This window comes from Typopeltis vanoorti, chromosome 10 (genome assembly GCF_054136105.1).
Source record: "Typopeltis vanoorti isolate ZY-2024b chromosome 10, IOZ_Tvanoo_1.0, whole genome shotgun sequence".
NCBI classification, from domain to species: domain Eukaryota; kingdom Metazoa; phylum Arthropoda; class Arachnida; order Uropygi; family Thelyphonidae; genus Typopeltis; species Typopeltis vanoorti.
The window spans coordinates 20,749,448-20,763,756 of record NC_143558.1 but is presented as its reverse complement, the minus strand read 5'-3'; the positions used below and the strand labels follow the sequence as shown (position 1 = coordinate 20,763,756).

At 33.8% G+C, this 14,309-nt stretch overlaps 1 protein-coding gene across 3 annotated transcripts in view; it reads right to left on the bottom strand.

Annotated features, from left to right (window-relative positions):
• The window catches only part of mbt (serine/threonine-protein kinase PAK mbt), a 116,408-nt gene that overhangs the window by 77,055 nt on the left and 25,044 nt on the right, over positions 1 to 14,309 (bottom strand). Inside the window, exon 2 of one of the 3 annotated variants that reach the window (XM_090399151.1) lies at positions 12,482 to 12,587. The exons of 1 other annotated variant lie outside the window; for it this stretch is intronic. The gene's annotated coding sequence lies outside the window, so the exon portion shown is untranslated. Of the gene's footprint in view, positions 1 to 9,126; positions 9,760 to 12,481; positions 12,588 to 14,309 lie in introns of those variants that run through there. One more of the 3 variants, XM_090399150.1, reaches the window with a different exon arrangement.

The window sequence follows — 14,309 nt, the reverse complement described above, 5'->3', positions numbered from 1 at the left end:
TTTATAATTCCAAATTTTTTGGTATACGAAAGAAGTCTTAACCAGCTAACAGTTAAATTTAACTATTTCGACTTGCAATAACATCTTTATACTCTTTTTTTTTTTTTTTTTTTAATTAGCATCCACAAAAGCATGACTTCTTCAATCATTTATAATTCGATTCTCTAATGATGCTTCTAAATGTTATTGCTATTTTACGAGGGTGGTCTGAAAAGTTCTCGGCCTAACAAGGAAAAAAAGACTTTATAATTTCAAAATTATTTTTATTTTTCAACATAATCTCCCTTAAGACTAATACATTGATTCCAGCGCCATTATCCCGTCCTCAGTAAGATCTGCAAAATACTCCTCTACAGCTGCAATCACCTCTTGATTCGAAGAGTTTTAGTTTTGGGAAGAGATAGAAGTCAGAGGGTGCCAAATCTGGGGAATAGGGTGGATGTTCCAACAATTCATAGCATAGTGCAGATCCCTTAATTTTCCCATTGCCAAAACACCTGTGGGCAGGTGAATTGTCCTGATGAAAGATGATTTTTTTTTCTTCTGCAAACCGGTTCTTTTCTCACGAATTTCTTCGTCTAGTCTCGTTAAAAGATCGGAATAATATTCCCCGGTTATTGTTTTACCCTTTTCAAGATAATTAATAATCAAAATGCCTTTAGCATCCCAAAACACCGATGCCATGACCTTTCCTGTTGATGGAACCGACTCTGTTTTCTTTGGTGTTGAACAACCGGCTTCTGTCCACTGTTTTGACTGCTGTGTAATGGCGAATCCAAGTCTCATCCATAGTAATAAATCGAAGCACAAAATCAGTTTTATTCTTGTTAAAATGCTCCAAGCACTGTTCAGCGATTTTCATGGGAGAATGTTTTTAATCTGCTATGAGCAAGTGCAGAACCCAACTCGAAAAAAGCTTTTTCATTTGTAATTCTTCATGCAAAATATATCCTACGTGTTCTTTTGAAATGCCTATAGTCTCAGCAATTACAAGCACTTTGACTCGCCGGTCATCCAATACCATATTGTGCACTTAATCAATGAATCATCTTCAAGACTGGTACAGCCACGTATAAACTCGGCAGCCCATTTCTTAATTGTCGAAAACGAAAGAGAAGAGTGCCCATAAACTTTTATGAACTTCGAATGAATTTCTTTTGGCGTTAAACCTTCTTTTACAAAGAAATTTATAACTGCACAATACTCAATTTTATCCATTTCAAGGGATACAGACAACACTTTTGCTTCAGACAGCTGCATAAAACAAACTACTTGGTAGAATGACTTGCAATTTCACATGGATGCTTATGACAGATGTACCAACTTAGAAAAAAAAAAAAAAAATCGTGCCGATAGTGTTGTCATCGATGGTCGAGGCCAAGAACATTTCAGATCATCTTCGTATTTAAATATATTCTAACTATTGATCTTGTTAGGTTAAGGAGATAATAAATCCCGTATTATTTTACAGCCGGGTACTAAACTCGGAGATCGAAATCTAAGAGTTTCATGCCGAAGAGCTATCGGCGAGTCCAGATGGATTTCGATCTCCGAGTTTCGTACTCGGCTGTAAAATAATACGGGATTTATTATCTCCTTAACTTTATATCGCCGGAAAAATAGCCTCTTGGCTCTTTATTGTTGATCTTGTTTTTATGTTATTTTGGTTTGTGATGGTTTTCTTAAAGGTGCTTGCGCAAACTTTGTGGGTAACGTTTCTGCATCTATAATTCCAGAAAAAAAGAGAAAGATCAACTTTAGAACTCGGTGTTTCAGATAGCGATATATCAGATGGGATTTAAGGAATGTGATAAATTGGCAATGTCTATTGCACTTTCATTCCGACGTCTTGAAATCGTCGACAGCTATGAACCCGATTAACGGTGACAACTATGGGCAGAGAGAGAAATGACCTACCAATAGGGCTAAAGAGTTCAGTCTGCTCTCTGAGAAATGAAGGATTTATTTTAATATCCTTGATGCGGCTGAAGGGTATCCAAACAGTTTCTATTATTTTGCTAATTTCCTGAGTCATATTGTTTACTTGGATGTTTTGTAGAAAATTCTTTGAGTATTTCAAGAATGTTACTGCATGCTTGGAAAGCGTAATCATTCATCTGGTTTTGTCTGAATGTTAGAACGTTCTTTATTTTTATTATTATTTAATGTTTTAACATTGCTGACCAATCTTGTGTGACGTGGTTTTCACGTCTGTTGGATTCCGAGCGATAATGCTAATGTTATCAGCAATCTGAAAACCCCGAGAGATAAAATCGTGTACAGCTTTCCTTTTTTGGAAATTGCTTCCAAAAGAAGCGCGATTATTCAGAAAGAGATTATCGTTTGGATGAATTTCTTGTGCCACCATTCAAGCTGGCTAAATTAATGTCACTTAATTGGACTTTTGTAGCTGCTTTACAGCAGTGTGATGAAAATGAATAGAGACCTGTTTCTTAGAAGGAATCCTTGGCTACTAGCGTTCTCGCCTCCTCCTTTGATGCCTTCGAAAATCTCGTTTAAGTTGTTACGATCGCTTAAAGTTAAGAGATCGTAAAACAAATACGGACTGCTTTCTTTTTATATGCCACTCACCTAGATGAGTTAAGCAGCAACAAAACTTGCATGGTAACGAATGCGTACTTTTATTGCTTTCGGCGTGAAACCGAGGGGGGGGGGTTAAGATAAAAGTGGGCTACTTATCATTCTACATGTCGTGTTAATTTGTAGTAAGGCCGGTCGGTCTATGTATGAGTTTCAAGGATAGCAACAGTGATCTGAATAGAACTAAAACAGCATATAAAGACTGTTGCTTCTGTTTAACCAATGCATCTGGAATTTCTATTAGAAACATCAGAAGCACATTCAAACTTAGATTAAGACTAGTGTGTCAGTTCTTAGATCTTTGAGAACCTGCTCCACCACTATCAGAGGATACGAATAGATAGTGAATCTACTGCTTCCGGTGTGAAAAGGAAGAAGTCACTGGCATCGATGAAAGCACTTAAAAGTCAATAATTTTCATCTGATAAAACAGAAAAAATTAAATTGAATTTGCACATTTATTTCTGTTTGCAAAAACAGAAACAAATCCCTAGGAGTTTGTGGCTCAAAAAAGCTTAAACACACACACACACACACACTTCGGCTGCAAAGGCAGACCGAAATGAGAAGACTTCAAGGCGGCTTGAAAATACGTCCACGGTTCACGGAAGTAAAGTGGTGCAAGTCTACCGCTAACCACAAAAGATGGCAGTTTTGCAAATCCTCGTATACCCAGCAGTAGCAACGATGGAACATTATGCCAAGAAAGTATGGAAAAAAAATTTAAATTCAGAAGACAGAATATTATACCATACTTCTCTTTTGCCACTATTGTCTATTTAAACCGATTAAACTGGATCCGTGAAAAACTTGAGTACATAATCGTGATTTTAAAGTAGCAAAACTTAAGTCATTTGTTGGATCTCGAATTAGGGAAGTATTAAAGTCGATTTTGAAAAGTCTCACAAACAACTTGAAACCAAGAAACAAAAGTGTTGTCGAGAGTGACAAAGGCTGAAAATGCATAAAAAATTTACAACACACCAATGATAAATATTGATTTCATTCCTGGAAACTTGGATGCCCATTGATTTGGATTTCAGCTGAAAGAACTAAGGTTCAAACCAGTTTTAACTTGTGGATCTGAGAGCTAAGAAGCAAAACACTTAATCATAGAGACCAAGGAACTTGACATCATTCGATGTCAAATTCCTTTATGATATCATTTTGAATATGAGACTGTGAGCAGAGCTTATCGGTTCACATTAACAAGAATAGGAGAGAAAAGGTCAAAAGTTACTTTTATTTGTATTTTATTTTTTATTTTTTTACCAGGATGTAAGGGAAAAGAACCAGGAGAAGACAAATATCTCTATGGATTGATACAGTATGAAGTGCCTTATCAGTGCCAAATTAATCTGGTATAGATTAATTTGGAGGAAAACTGTCGATAGGAATTCAGCCATGGTGTAATTTTTCATGTAGTACTATCATAATATAATTTACACCTCACCCCGCACGACGGTACATATCAGGAATTCTATAACGATGACAACTAGGACTATGAGACTAGTGTATTATGTCTTTAAATTGTGCGTGTTCCCGGAGGGATGAAAAATCCTTCCATTAGTATGAGACCAGCTGTGTCACCTTCATGTGAAAAGTCCTGATAAAAGGTCTTCGCGTCCTAGACGGGATGGATTCGAATCCAGGTCCTCCCAGCAAAAGGGAGGGGGGGGAGTAAATAATAAGACAGGTAAAAGACTCATCAGGAAGACATCACGGTAATGAAGGAATAATAAAACTTGGCCACACACATTTTGGCATACGTGTAGCAGAGACCTGAAACGGAGAGGAAAAGTTCATTTTTAAATTCATGGTATTTCTTGAAAATCCCTTCAACGTGTAAGGATCGAACAAATTTTAACTGTAACATCACTTTCCGAAAAAAAGTTTTGCATCTTTCTAATTTTTCTTTTACTTTATAAAAATAAATAATAACAGATTTCACTTCAGGAACGCAATACTCTAGAATAGTTGCATTTCTTCAAGCTGTCGGTATTATCTATCCAGAAAGAACCTAAACTTTCTGGAATTCTGTCATTAGGTATTTATTTTTTTATCCAACAAAATTTCTAGCATTTGGTATGCGTCATCTTTGACTCCAGTGATGTGAAAAGGACAACTTCTTTTTTTTTCTAATTCAAGACATACGTGAAAAAATAAAAAAAAGTTTGTATAGCTAAAGAAATTTAATTTCTTGATTAGTATAAGGATGTAGGAGATTAGATCATATAAGGAAGATATTAGAAAAATTCTGAATGCTATACACCGTAGATCGAATAGCGAAAATGCATAGAAACTTAGAGAAAAAGCATGTTTCAAGGATGGAGGATGACCAAGGGAGACGTTCAATACTACCAGGACCGACGGAAGCGGGCGTGCAGAGCATGCGAGCGCCGCTACGAAGGGGGGCGCCGCCGCAGGAGCACGGTTCATAAGTTCATTTTTAAGAAACAAAATTTTTATCATAAAAACAAAAAATTCTTAGAATGATCAATATTAAAATAAATAAGGCCGGATACACCGAAAAAAAATTAAAAAAAAAAGTATATTGCCGCCTCTTTGATCAGCCGGCTGTTTACAATTTTGCAGCGAGAGGGCTAAATGCTTGCCTGCAGAATGTTGTGTCTACTGCAGTCTATCTAAAGTGAAACGGTGAACAGTTTTTATACGCAGTAACGAATTTTCGTACAAAGCATTTGTTGCTAGTTGACCAGTGATATGGTACGCATCTCAGTAGGCTACTGACAGTAGTGCAGTACGGACTATTATTTCGTCTCTGTCTCGTGTTGTGTAATAATTTCTTGTAGGTATAAAATAGAAATAAAATCAAAAATTAAAAAAAAAAAGTTATCCGGTGCACGTCATGCTGCAAAAGAAGATATTAAGAAACAAACTGGGGCTCTTAATAAATTTGTTAAAATATTAAAATATTCTGATGCAGATTGTAACCAACTCGATACATCAGAAATCCGAGTTGAAGAACCGTGCACATCATCCAGTTTTCATGAATGAATTATTGAACAAGATAACAAGACGCAGGATTCAAGTTAGGACATTTAAGTTAAAACAGTTAGGAGAAGATTTAGTTGTAGTTGACCACGAAACTAACACATTGTTAGGTCTGTAAATTTAGAAGATTCAGGTGAATGGGGAAATACTGATGAAAAATTACGAGTTGTTTTAATTGAAATAGGGCCTGTTCAAAAGAAAAATATAATATATACCAGAGATACATATGGTCGTAAATTTGGCGACGTATTATAATAGAAAAATGGAAAACGGGGAGCTCGTGCCAAGAACATGACTCATTTATTTCGAAACTTTAAATTCTGTTTTTTTTTTTATTTTGTTGCAAACTTTTCGCACCTACTGAATCAAGTAGTCTTGTAGAAGGTTATAACGATTGGAGAAATGTAAGTACAACTTTGATAGACATGAGACTAGTTTAACTCACATGAAAAGTTTCTTAAAATGGAAGGAACTTGATAAAAATTTAAAAAACAGAACTACTATTGATTGTCAGACTCAAAGCATGTATGAAATGGAAAAGAAACATTGGACGAGTGTTTTAGAACGCTTGATTGAAATGATAAAATTCCTTGGTAGCCAAAATTTAGCTTTTCGCGGATCATCTGATAAATTATATGAAAGGAATAACGGCAATTTTTTAAAATTAGTCGAACTGTTTGCGAAGTTTGATCCCGTTATGGAAAATCATGTTGAAAGGGCCCTACAACGAAACAATAGAGTACACTATTTGAGTAAAGACAGTCAAAATGAAATATTGGAAACTTTAAGTAACGCAATCAGGAATAGAATTTTATTATCAATTCGAAAATCTAAATATTATTCCATAATTTTAAACTGCACACCTAATGCAAGTAAAACAGAACAAATGACCATTATTATTCGCTTTGTTTCCTGTGACAATGGAATTGTCAAGATCAGGAAAACTTTTTAGGTTTTGCAGATATATCAGATTCCACAGTTATGTGCAACAATAATGGAACATTCCCATTGAAGAAATTCAAGGTCAAGGGTATGACAATGGGGCAAATATGAAAGGGAAAAAATATGGGCTCCAAAAATTTGCTTTTGAACAAAAATCCTCGAGCTTTTTCTTAAAAAGTGTGTGCTGCTCATACTCTAAATTTAATCATCAACGATGCAGCCAAAGTGAATGCAGATACAATTAGTTTATTTGCAATTATTCAAGAAATATACAATTTCTTTTCATTCTCTTACAAACGTTGGGCAATCCTTTTAAAATTCATAAAAAATTAACATTGAAACAGCCATCAGAAACGCGATGGGAAAGTAAAATTAATGCAATCCACCTTCTACGATATCAGTTAGGAGAAATTTACGATGCACGTTTTGAAAATTTAAATAATGAAAATTTTAATAAAGAAACTCAGCATGAAGCACAAACATTATGTGCTAAAATAAATTACTACAAATTTATTTGCTCTCTTATAACTGGGCATGATTTACTTAACAGAATAAACCCTGTGAGTAAAATGCTTCAAGACAAAAATATGAACATTACACTTGCTTAAGAATCTATCGAAAACTTAAAAATATTCTTACAAGAGTATCGATCAGATACAAATTTTAAAGAAGTTCTAAAAACGGCAAAAGAACTGAGGGAAGATGTGGATGGAGAACAAGAATTTAAAATTGGTACGGAAGTTCGACGACGATAGAAGACACGACAATTTGACTACGAGCATCACGACGAAACGCCACAATAGCCAGAAGATAAATTTAGAGTGAATGTGTTTTATACACTTCTAGATGTTGCAATGTGTTCGTTAATAGAACGTTTTGAACAGCCAAAAACATATTTTGATAATTTCAATTTCTTGTATAGGTTACTACAAATTAATAACGAAGTTTTACGAAAAAATTATAACGATTTAGAAATTCTCTTGAAGGACGGCAACAATAAAGACGTAAATGCAATAGAACTATATGACGAATTATGTGCTTTCCGGGATATTTTTCGGAAGGATAATTTAAATATTCAAAAGCCTTTCGATATTCTTAATTTTATTGTGTCCAATAATTTATCTTTCCCTAACTTTTCAATTGCTTTAAGAATACTATTAACATTAACTGTTAGTATAGCGAGTGGTGAACGTTCCTTTTCCAAGTTGAAATTGATTAAAATCTACTTAATAACAAGTATGTCACAAAAAAAAGCTTGTTAGTTTGGCGTTAATAGCTATTGAAAATGATATATGTGCGGAATTAGACGTTAACACCATTATTTCTAATTTTGTGAATATGAAATCAAAACCCCTAAAATTTTAATTAAAAAAATTTCAAGTATAATTATGTAATTTAATTTATTTTGTTATTCTGTAAAGATATCATTTTTTGAATACTTATATTAAATGTTCTAATTATTTCTGAATTCTTTTCTTATTTTCTCATCTATCTTGAGTTTCTTTTATTTTCCTAAAAGATAGTTCCACTTATAAAAAATATTAAACAATTTTTACAAGTTACTAAAAATTTAGTAACTTCTAAAATGCAAGAATTTTTTAAACTTTAGTTCAAATAAATTTTAACTTTAATTAAAATTCATTTTAATTTTGTGAGCGATTCGGGTCGGTGAGAAGGCTATAATCCTTGTATCATTATATTCAACGATTAAAGTGAAGTGGCTTTATCAAAATTTGCTTTAACTTTTGAGAATTTTTTGAATATTCGGATTTTTAACGATTATCCTGCCTAATCAACACCGCCGGTTCGTTACATTTAGTGAACCAACGTGTAGCTGTTCTGTCAAAATTTATTTAAGAAATTTCAAATAATTTAAAAATTTATTATAGTAAAAGAACCACACACGCCCGGATCGTTACAGGGGCGCTTAGATAGAAATTGCATGCGGGCGGCAGAGACCCTAGCGCCGGCTCTGAATACTACTGTCGTATATGAAAGCGAATCCGCCGTAAAAGACAGAAACGAAAGGTGGAGGAATCAATTGTGAAGTACCAAGAGGCGTTTTGCTTATCCGTGATTGATGAAATGACTAAAATCGTTTATGGATTACTTTCACTCCGAGATTTAATGAAGGCTCTGACCAAGGAACAAAATCGTTCGCCTTCTTCATTCCGATATCTAAAGCTGGCGAGAGCGAATTCACTGTCAGTAATGAACTTGGGATTAAACATCGTTAACAAAATAAGCGAGGCTTGTGTACAGGCAGATGGAGGTTCAAGCATGTATTAAACAATTATTTCAAATATTCCCAAGCCTTCCTATTAACCAACTAGATCGCTTAGAAGCTGTTAAATAAAATTTAAAACAAAAATTCAACGAATAAATAAGGAAACCTAATTATGAGTGTAAATTTCGTATTATTAGGCCTAGTATTTTTTTCTTCTTCTAAAAACATCAAAATTACATGCTTTTGTATACAACAGAGCTTTTCTAAAAGGCAATGGAATAAAAATAGGTCTAGTCGGATTACAATGGCAACGTACTCAAATAATATATGTATTTACATACCTTTAACCGATAACGTACCACTGCCATCCATTTTGTCTGAGCCCTACGCAACAAGTACATAAATAACACAAATATGTACATCTTAAATCCAAAATTATTTGCAATTCCTTACAGATGTGATCTTCCAAGCCAGAAACACTGCCTGAAGTAAACAGTTAAAATTGTGCAATTCGTTCTGCTAGTTATGAAGCACAAATACTTCCTGCTGCAAACTCAGCCGTGAAAAACAACAAAAAAGTACTGATACATACGGTATCAATTATTGTCCAATAGGCGTTCTCTCTAGCATCTACTTAACGTCTGCTTACAAAACTTCTGTGCAAACCGGCTATACCAAGGCTATACCACTGTCTCTTTTCCCTTTGTGCAACAAATACTTAGTACTACGTTGTATTTGTTAATGATGTAGGAAGTAAAACCAGATTCTAAAAAAATCAATCCACAGGAATGTCTTTACAGCTCCAAGAAAAACAAAAGCACTGATATAATGAGTTAAGTTATTACTGGCGTTTGAAAACCCAGCAGTGCTAAAAGAATCGACGAGGTTCAAGATGTCTTCCATTAAACGACTACCAAACGACAAAGTTCTTTAAAAACATTGATGAAATGTACATTTTCTTCCTTCCAGTTTAGAATATTGAAAGAGCTGCTAAAATTAAATCTAAACGTTCTGTTTGCTATTTCCAATTTATACGAATACAGAATTTAGGAATGTAAAAATGGAGTTGCAAAAAAAAAAAAAAAAAAAAAAAAACACTGGCGACGGAGAAACAAATACTGAGAGATGGGAGCGTTGGCACTGATGCTTTAAGAATAAACATGGGATACAACTGCAATGACAAAAGATTCCAATGATTAGCCTCTTTCTGGCTCTTATCTCGATGCCGTCAGGGCAGTAGTAATCATGCGTTTTACGGTCATGGCCCAATTTCGCGATTACATATATGCATGTCACGATTACAGTTTGAAAGTAAACATTTGTGCATGGTCTACGTAAATATAAAAATTAATTTTTATACTCACTGGTTTTTTTTTTTTTTAACTTTCATAGCGTAAGATAATGAAAATTAACTGAAAATATATTTTCAGTTAATTAATCAAAAAGTGGAACGTTAGAGAAACAAATATGCTGCGATCAGTATTATCTGTATATTATTACAGAGAACAAGAATTGGAGATCAAATTTGGCAATATTATAACAGCAGCTGTTCTAAAGATTATATGGAATTAGTAACCCATGCATGTCTCAAACAATACATTTACACTAGAGAATTCAATGGTAGTATATCATGTATCGATCACGCAATTTGCTACGATTGTAAGCAGAAGCAAAATTCGAGCACAGTTCTAAATCAATCTCTCACGGAGAATACTTCTTTACCAAACTGACTGGAGAGTATTGAAATGTGATCTAAATATTGGCACCTGGGAACTGATAAAGACTGAAACAAATAATGATAATTCGTATTATAAATGGATCAAAATATTAAATAAAGGACGAGACTAACTTACATTAAAAAAAAAATTAAAAAAAAAAACGAAATCAATGAGAGCTTAAAATACTATAGAATCAAATATATTTTAAATAAAAAAAAAAAAGTAACGAAGGAATATTACTACCATGAATTCCTAAAATTCCAAGGCAATTTTAGATAACAGTGGAAGTTTGTGAATAAGTTAAGTGTAAAGATATGCGTCAGCCAACTCTTATCGCATTTAAAGATAGGAGTGCAGTAAATGAAAAGAGATTAGATGACGAATTCAATTATTATTTTGTCCCGGTCAGTGACAAATCTATGGAATGTTTAAAACCACCCAAGTTAATCACACTGTAAAAGAACCGATAATTCTACGCATCGCTTCTCCATGTGAAAATGAATCACCAAGACTAAAAACTTCAGGATACAATGCAATAGTGTCTAGGCGTGTGCCAGATGTACATCATTAATGTGACACTTACTGTACATTTTAAAATTATCACTGATGGTTGGCATGTTTCCATCTGATATTAAAGAGCCAGTCGTAATACCGGCTTATAAAAAAAAAAAAATGAAATAAAAATAAAACTCTTAGATCAATGTCTCCTTATACAAATTAGACTATTGAAAATTGGAAAAATCTTTTCCAATAATCAATCAACTTAAGTTTAGATAGAAATTTAGCACCGGACAAGTTCTGCCAAATTTTACAAATATAGCGTGGAATAAACTCACTTTTTACATCAATACCTTTGACACAGTACTCCGCGAAATTTTCATAATTCAAGATGTCGTCCATTAAACGTCTACCAAACGACAAAGTTCTTTAATAACATTGGTGAAATGTACGTTTTCTTCCTTCTAATTTAGAATATTAAAAGCATTGCGAAAATTGGCGCGAAAAATCCGAAACTACTAAAAATAAGGCAGTAGCTATACTTTTCTACAGGAATATGTTTAAAAACAAATCTTATTCGTTGTATATAAAGGATTTCTTGAACTAAAACGCTCTCGCTGACACTGACTTAAATTTCTTTTGGGATACAACTGAAAAAAATTCAACTATGGGTAAATTGCTGATTTGGAAGGAACAAAATGGTTCTACTTAAATAATCATGTCTAAACAAACACGAAAGATTTTTTATATGATCGGAATTACAGAGCATATTCAAATTGTTACTAACTGGAAATTTAGGGTGAAAAAATTATTGTAATTTAAATTGGAAACAGTATTGTGAATTTTTTTTCGCCTAATGTAAGTTTACAAAAATAATTTCCCATACGTAAAAAATAATATATAATATTAAAAAAAAAACTGCGGAAAAAGCGATCATTAAAACAACGCAAGTTTTTTTAATATTTTTATTTAGTTATTTAAAAAATATTTAATTTTTTACATATCTGCATTAAAAACTGAAGGATAAATATTTTTAAAAGCGTTGTTATCCCCATGTCTTTTTTTTTTTTTTTTTAGTTACATCTCTCTTCAGAAGGCAATACAAGTATCGTGAAGTCACCCATGGCATTCTTAAGTTACAGATGTTATTCAGACTATTCTTGATAATTGATATGAACCAGTAAAAATCGCCCAAATTACCCTTGAACAGTGTGGCATGCAGTGTTTGTTCAGTCAGGTGGGTATACTGAGAAATTCATTCCTAGTGCAGTCATATGCGTGACGTATTTTAGTCTATGACGCATAAGAGGATTAACGTCATCATTCTAGTTCGTCTACTTCAAGCTGAAGGCAACCCACTCTTTTCTCAGATTATCAAGTTCAAACAATAGTTTCTCAAGTCCAAAAATGACTATGCTAAAGTAATATTCGCAAGTAATGGCGATTTAAAAAAAGAGTAACAAGTATGATAAACACTAACTTTTCATGGTATACAAGCACGTCTTTGTTTTGAAGCAGCGTGTAGACATCCTGTTATTTTAATGGCCTCCGGAGTTAAAAAGCTGAAGTATTCCGCGTATATGCGTCTTCATAAAAGAAATAAATAAATAAAATTAGATTTAAATACCAGTGTTTTGCGGACATCAATGTATTTAAAAATAAAGGGAAAAAATGGACTATTGCAAATCTAATTATATCGCAAAGCGATTAAAATAACCAGTTCCATTGTGTGTGTGCGCGCGCGCTTCAATGACATCATTGAATCAAATATTTGACTCCTAAACATTTGGCTTGCTATTATATTGACAACCATTATATTTTATTAAACTCCATTCGGTCAATAAGGAGTCATATGTTAGAATACGCAAGTTCGCGTTCAGCCCGATTAATTGAACAATTTAGACGGCTCAACAATTTTTTTGTAAGAATTTGCGAAGTACTAAATTGGAAAAATTCAGCCAGCCAGAGTTCCAGAATGATTTGTACACAACAGATACACAACGCAAGCATATTTCCTTAAGTTTATATGCTAAACAAATCGCTATGTTTTAGTAAACATCGGCATCTATTACATATATTTAAATAACAAACGAATACCGAAAATTAAAATCGGTCTAGCAATGAAAGCACTTAAATGAAACGCTATCCGGTAGATTTTTTTTTTTTTTTGTCGATTATACTTAAAATACTTCGAGCGCCGAGCATACTTTCAGCTATCAACAAGTATCCTGATGATACGCACTGGCTGCTAGTTAAAATTATGGTCCAAAACATAGTTTAAGTCGATGAATTGTTGGGTATGTCCAAAAGAATCAATGCAAATAGTAGCATAACATTAAATGGATTCCAAGATCTATGAAATCGTAATCCCCCCCCCCCCCACCAGTAAAATATAGTTGAAGGCCACTCATCGAAATTCTTCCCTTGAGTGAAGTGGTGCAATGACGTCCTACCCCCCCCCCCCCCACTTTTTCACTTGTGCTACATTCCGCATAAAAAGCTAGCACGTCAAACAACAACTAGGCTCATTCAAAAACAACTTTTAATAAATTTAGTTTAATCCTTTATCCAAGTGTGAACAAACAAAGTTTGCGCCTGAAAATATCTTCAGGACTGAATATGGTGTTGTGCTACCCCACTGGGGTAAAGTAGGTACTACTGATCCCAGTAATGTAGTACAACACCAGGAAACTCGTAGCAAAGGTGGACCAAGCTAACCACCTTCCTATCCCAGTATCTCCCATAATGCAAAACACATCTCCTTGCAGATATGTATAATGTTATGCATTAAGGGATGGCCACTACCCAGACTAGTTTCGACCTTTATTGAGGTCGAAACTTTTATTCAGGCTTATGCAAAACCAAGATTTTAATTTACATGCACCAATTCCTTTTACAAGTTGAATGCGCTGAAATGAATATTTTCGTAATTTATCTCACACAATGAGCATTCTAAAAAATAAAGTACGCTCAAGTAACACACAGAATCCATCCCAAAATATAGTTTATAAACAAAATATACAAGCCCCAAGATTATAAAAATAGAGAATATTTCAAATCCATCATTATTTCATAACCAAATAAGTGAATATGAACAAGTTTAACACACAAGGGACAGCAGTGGCGCACCCAGGGAGGGGGCCCTGGCCTCCCCCCCAAAAGAAAAAGGATATAAACACTAGAAAATTTTTCAAAAAATCTTTTCCTAATTAAAATTGATTTTTTTTTTAATTTATGTCGTGTCTTCTATTTCTATACTATTTGTCATGGATTGGCGATCAATGCAGATGCTGAGTCATAGGTAGTAT